The sequence below is a fragment of the Danio rerio genome, chromosome 19 (assembly GCF_052040795.2).
Source record: "Danio rerio strain M-AB ecotype USA chromosome 19, GRCz13ab, whole genome shotgun sequence".
Taxonomy (NCBI): domain Eukaryota; kingdom Metazoa; phylum Chordata; class Actinopteri; order Cypriniformes; family Danionidae; genus Danio; species Danio rerio.
In genome coordinates this window covers 14498128-14504811 of record NC_141039.2, presented here as the reverse complement: position 1 = coordinate 14504811, position 6684 = coordinate 14498128, and the positions used below count along the sequence as shown (strand labels likewise).

The following is a 6684-nucleotide window of genomic DNA, read 5'->3' as shown; positions in this document are numbered from 1 at the left end:
GATGACGTTGAGAAACTAGTGTAACCTGCATTAAGTGTGTGGCCATCGCTGACATGAGAGGTTTGTAACGTTCAATATTTTTGTAAAAGTATAATTGTAGGTTATTATATTTGTTTTTTTTCGACATGCTTTTGGTGAAGGACACGAAAGATGTTAGTATTTCTCTCTGTCAGATCGTTTTTCAACGTCTTTTTTCGGTTAGACTAGATTCTACTGAATGTTGGTTGGAATTGGAGATTGCTATATTGTTGACTTGTCAATTTTAGGATTTTTAATATATATTTTAGTATTCTGTTATCTTCTTTAGTAGCCTATTTATAATTGTAGAATGTCATTTGTTATGTTGTCAGGTTGGTACAATATTTTTGTTTGTATGCTTCGTTTGTATATTGCTAACGTTATCTTGTACAACATTTGCAGATTGTTATTTGTTATATCATCAGATAAATTGATCTGTTATAATGTATTGTATGTTGTCAGCTTTAACACATATTCCATATTACTGTTGTATTATTTATTTGTAATGTGGTCGGCCTTTTCAACATTTGTTGCTTTTGATTGTTATTTGTTTTATTTACAGTTTTACTAATTATTGTATTGCATTTATATTTTATAAGTTTATAGATTGTAGACTAGTAGAGTATTTACTTATAGCTGCAAAATATTATTTGTTAGTGTTAGTGCAGAACCAGACTAGAGACAATGGGAGATGAAACTTCCAAAGAATGGTATTAAGTTTAATGAATGACATGACATGTTTCCATTGTATTTTGCAGATCGAAATGGACCTTAGCAAAGACTGAAAATGGATAAAAAAACAGATGGATGGGTGCATCGATGGGCGTCCTTCCAAGATGAAATGGCTGAAATTTGGTAGATCAGTGGTTCTCAAACCTTTTCACCTCAGATTTTTTCTTTCCAAGTACTACCTAATGACTAGCATTAAAATGTAGTAGTGTAGAAGGCCTAATTAATCAGCTATAGCTCTGCACAGTTTAAGAACAAGGCAGATATATTTATAAAAAAATGTCAGACACTTTTAACATTATAAATAGTTTGAACGTTAGCACAGTACTTTGCTTATGTTAAAATAAAAATACTTTTTAAAGTAAATTAAAACCATTACTGTTCGTAAAAAGTAAATAAACAAATAAATAAAATGCTGTACTTAAAGATAAAGCTGGAAATGTAGCTTGGACCTCATAAATTTGTCATCATTAGGCATAGGCCAGTTTAAGATTCTGTCGGGATAATAACCTTGGATAAAAATATCAGTTTCACGGTATCACCGTATTGTGATTACTGCTCTAAATTATATTCTTTTTAAATGTCTTGGTAAAAAAACTACAACTTTTTTTTCCCTTTGAAAACAATTTATTTTATTTTTTGAAACATTTCAAATATTTTGGAGTTGTAAACATGTCAGGCTAAATAATTCAAATCAATTATTGACTTCTGCTGTCTTCATTAGTTTAAACACATAGATTTCTTTATAATTTAAAAAGGCATCTTTGGATGTATTTTCTGCAGAGATACTTTTGTCCTAAAAAACTAAAATAAACAAGTAAATAAAAAATCTTAGGAACAGTATTGCAGAACATTTTGGCGGTTTTAAAACGTGACTTTTCAAAACCTTGGTATACCTTGAAAGCAGTTATTGTCCCATGCCTAGTCATAATATTCAGATCATATATGAATGATTTTTGATACATTTTGAAATATATGTTGAATGTACATATGATATATTTGTATGGGGGGAGACCAGGGATCTTTGTACTTCTATTATATTTGTCGATAAATCTTTGAGATCTTGAGCTAAGTGTCTGCTACTAAATGGCATATACGTTTTTTTGCAGCACAAACTGAAAATGTAAACACTTTTTAGTTGTAAACAGGAGGAGTGAAATGTTACGATTCACTCCACAGTCTGGATTAGTTGTAACACACCCCGAGGTGAGATGTAAATTATGATTTCCACCGGGGTGAGATGTAACATTAAAAAATAAGATTTCTGACCAAAAACGGATTTGAAAGCTAAGCTATTTATTCAACATTAAGCTTTCATTATCATTTGTGTGTGTTTGTGTTACAAAGCTAAATGAAATGTGTCAATGTGCATCAGCTTCAACAATTGAACACTATTTGTTTGTGCAGGCTTCCTAAGCCCACAGAGGTCAAACACTCAACTACTTTGACTTCTTTCTCTTTCAAGAGCAATAGTAAAACTGAAATGAAATCATATACATACAGGTTTAAATCTGCTTGGGGTTGGTGGTAACATTTCACTGATGTTATTAGCAAGAGTTTTGTTATTATAACAGACCTTGCCTTATGTGGCCATGAATCTGTACTCCTTACAGCTAACAGCTAAAACATTACCACCAACAATGTGAATTAAATATATCCACACACAGATGCACAAATTACATGGGTTTAACTACAAATCAGTCATTTCATGCTATCTCAAAAATATTAAAGTTAAAAGATATTACTTACTTAGCTGAAATGTATTTTTTCTGGTCTAAAATCTGCTGTGTTTGTCACAGGACTATTTCATATGTGGTATGACGACTAATATGAGCATGTGGGAAGTGAATCATCTAATTTGTAACTAGTTCTTGGTTGTAGAGCTTGGAAGTGTTACACCTATCCCCGGTCTCCTTAAAATCTAAACATTAACTTGTATTTTAAACACAAAAATAAATTAATTAGAGATTAGAAATTAGATCTGCTTACAGCACAATTTTTACAGTATGTGTGTCAGAAAGTCAGTGATTAAAATACACAGTTTGACCAATTCCCCTGTGTAGCATTTCCATGATTTGATCGAATTGAGATCATATCTTAAGTAAACCGTGGAGTGTGTGTATACCATGCACCTGACCACCATTTTCAGGCCGACTCGGGTAAGGTTCAAGGATGCTCCGTGTGTGCACACAGAGACTGACTTTAATTTTTGTGTCTCCAAGCTTCAAACATGGCAAATTTACTAGAGTTTATGTTTTGTGGCCTGCACCATTTAAATCGCATCCAGATTCATTTAAATCTAAGGTAACAAACTAAATCGAAAGCCACACCACTAAGCTATTTGCAAAACAACTGACTTTTGGGTACATATCAAAAACATGCGTTATTTTGCACAACTACGAACATGTTAACATGTTTGTGATAATTATTTTATCAATGATGCAGCATAGGGAAATTTCTGAGTTTGCAGTAACTGAAATGTCAACTGAAATGTCTGCAAAAGCACTTCTCTAGCACATATCTGCTCGAGAGCACCACCATTTTTTCAGATTCTTAGCATCTGATGACGTGATGCTCAAAACATATTAAACACATCATTCAGTACGGGAAACAGTCAATGCAGTGATTCAGTGATTCCTCTACTTACCACTAGAAGGTAGCCCGCTTACACACTTTGAGAACCACTGGTATAGATTGTTAGATAGGCCTAGTCTGTGTCAGGTCTTCCTTTTTCAGCTAATGGAGAGCAGGCAGAAGAGGGAAACATCGGTGGGCATTTATCTAAACAATGCTGAAGAACAGCAGATAGGGTTTTGTTGGGGCTGTCTTTGGTTTTTTTTTGCAGGTTAGAGTGGAGCAGAAGACTCACAAGGGGAACGGTGGAGATGTACTTTAAGACCTGGAGCTCGGGAAGCAGGTAGAATGGCTTGAACAGACTGAACAATGGAGTTAGCTTCCAAAGAAATGTATTAGGATTAATTAAAGACTTGATATCTTTCTCCTTGGCAGATTGGCATGGAGCATGTGGAGAAACAGGGAAACATCTCAGTAATAACAAGTGCACCGTTATTAATTAGGTACTGCCTTTAATATTTAAGTTAAATAAAATCAACTTTATAAAACATTAAAAAAATTTACAGTTTAATTTTTAGTGAGTGTTACAGAAGGGACAGGATTCAGATGAGTTGTTTATTTACAGGATGGCAGGTGATTATAAGCAGATGAGTATATTGATGCAGATGATAAGTCCATGAACATAAACTGGATATTTGACTGTGCTGGCTTGGAGACTGGAGACAGATACCACAGTTGGCAAACAGGACGAAGACCAGATGAGGAACCAGGAGACACCACACTAGGAGAGACATGGAAGACGCAAGTAAACTGATATTTAATAATCACCACTGATGCTGTATTGGGAGCTCAGTCCTTTCTTTACTAACTAAGAGGCCGAACACTAAGGCTGCATCCGAAATCGCATACTTCCATACTATATAGTACGCTAAAATCAGTATGCGAGCCGAGTAGTATGTCCTAATTCATAGAATTTGAAAATCAGTATGCGAGAAGTACCCGGATGATTTACTACTTCCGGCGAGATTCTGGAGTGTGCATCCCATGCACGCTGCGCTATGCCACGTTTCCCCGCAAGCGAATTTATGAATGGGAGTGAAACGACGCAATTGACGCAATTAGGTCGCGTGACCATGACAAAATGGCGGATGTAGTACGTCCGAACTCCATTCATACTTTTCAGATTCATACTGTATAGAACATGCTTTTCTAACGGCTGAGTAGTACGTTTAAGTTCAAATGCATTACCTACTGAGTAGTAGGCGGTTTCGGACGCAGCCTAAGTGAATGTGAGTGGAGTCTTTATAGTGCCATGATGATGATTGTATTTAATTATAGCTGCTATGTTATTTGTAAGTGTTTGAAAAGAACCAGACTGGAGACAATAGTAAATGAAACTTCCAAAGAAATGTGTTAAGATTAAATAAAGACTTGACATTTCTTTATTTCTTTCTATTGTATTTTGCAGTTCGGAAGGGACCACTTGGAGGAAAAAAAGGAATCACACACCTCAGCAACCACTGGATGGTCAGGAATTTATTTAAAAAAAATCAGATGCATGGGTAAATCGATAGATGTTCTTCCAAGATGAAGAAGTGGTGGTTGGTATAGGTAATAATTAACCTTGCCTGTGTCAGATTTTCTTTTTAGCTAATGGAGAGAGAGAGCAGGCAGAAGAGAAAGATTCACAAGAGCATTGGTGGACATTTCTCTAAAAAATTATGAAGAAAAGCAGATAGGGCTTTGTCAGTACTGTCTATACATTCCTATACTATGCTGTTGAGTGTACAAGTGCATAAGTACATAGTGTATAAGTTCATAATGTATAGTGTTTGTCTTTTGCAGGTTGGAGGGGAACAGAAGGAGACTCACAGGGGCCAGGATGGATATGTATTTGAAGACCAGGAGCTCAGGAAACAGGTAAAATGGCTTGAACCAACTGAACAATGGAGTTAGTTTTCAAAAATTCTATTAAGATTAAATAAAGACGACATCTTTCTATTGTATTTTGCAGATCGCACTGGACCACATAGAGAAAAAAGGAATCACACACCTCAGCAACGACTGGATGGTTAGGAATTTATTTTTTAAAAATCAGATGGATGATTGAATTGATGGATGTTCTTCCAAGATGAAGGAGTGGTGGTTGGTATAGGTAGTAATTAGGCTTTGTCTGTGTCAGGTTTTTTTTTCAGGTGATGGAGAGAGAGCAGGCAGAAGAGGGAGACTCACAAGAACATCGCTGGAGAACAGCAGGTAGGGCTCTGTCATTGCTGTCTACAGGTGCTTCCCAAATCGCATATACACTATTCTGTGCCATTTTGTATTATAAATAGGATAAGTAGTGCGTTCATACTGAAATATTCTTTTTATTATATTTCTTATTATTTCAATTCCCAGATGATATCATTATTTAACTATTAAATTGAAGTGTGGACTGTTGGACACTTTACGCCTTCAACAGCCTCAGTTTTGATCACGTAGCGGAAGGGCTGGAGCTATCAGGCGCTTAAGTTTGATTACTTTATTTTGATTATGAAAGTAAAATTCTTCTACAAGAGTGATTATGCTGCTTCCTGGTGGTGAATGCGGTTATACTCATGGCAGTTATTATTTGATATTTTAGTCATTTGTTTCCCTAATTTGGCAACCGTCTGGGAAACGGTTTGACTTTGCGGTTAGTAAATACCCTTTAGTGTTCTATTTGGGACGACACTACATAATGTATAGTGTTTGTCTTTTGCAGGTTTGAATGGAGCAGAAGACGGAGGCTCCCAAGGGGCACGGTAGAGATGTACTTAAAGACCAGGGGCCTCATGTATCAATGCTGCGTACGCACAAAAACTTTGCGTACGCCTGGTTTCACGCTCAGAATCGCTCACGTTTGGATTTACTAACAATGAACTGAACGTGGGAATGTGCGCAGCTTCACGGCAGCTTTCTGGCTGGCGTACGCACATTTTTTGTGAGTGTCTGTTTTATTTCCATTGGCGACTCCTAGAGGCAGTTGTGTTAAATTCCTCTCTACAAAGTGTCTGAGCCTTGCAATGGCAGCTGTATGAGACGGGTTCATCTAGTAAGTATGTAAGGTTTCCATACCATACAGTTGACCAGCTAAACATTAAAGCACAATTTGCAGCAGTCGCCTGTTTTCCCAATGTAATCTGTGCACTGCGAGCACTTGCTGGCATAGATGGTGTTTTTCTTCGCCTGGTCCACATGTGCTTCCGCCTTCACCTCCCTGGCGGCCAGTGGGTACGAAGCTATTTCATTAGGTGTTGGGTGCCGCCACCTGGAGGGGTAAGATTAGACCCCCGTCTAAGGCGGGTGGGTTATCTGTGTCTCTCATGGCCAGAGCCCACA

The 6684-nt window shown here is 36.8% G+C and overlaps 1 long non-coding RNA gene across 2 annotated transcripts; it reads left to right on the top strand.

Moving 5' to 3' along the window:
* LOC142317236 (uncharacterized) lies at positions 1-6465 on the top strand. 2 transcript variants are annotated; one of them, NR_199873.1, is made up of 10 exons: positions 1-60; positions 777-3664; positions 3757-3824; positions 3947-4126; positions 4790-4883; positions 4959-5066; positions 5167-5241; positions 5336-5392; positions 5504-5577; positions 6068-6465. It is a non-coding gene; the product is annotated as an uncharacterized LOC142317236 (long non-coding RNA). The 2 variants fall into 2 exon arrangements; NR_199874.1 differs by having other exon boundaries at positions 1-152; positions 4790-4848.
* Positions 6466-6684: the final 219 nt, after the last annotated feature.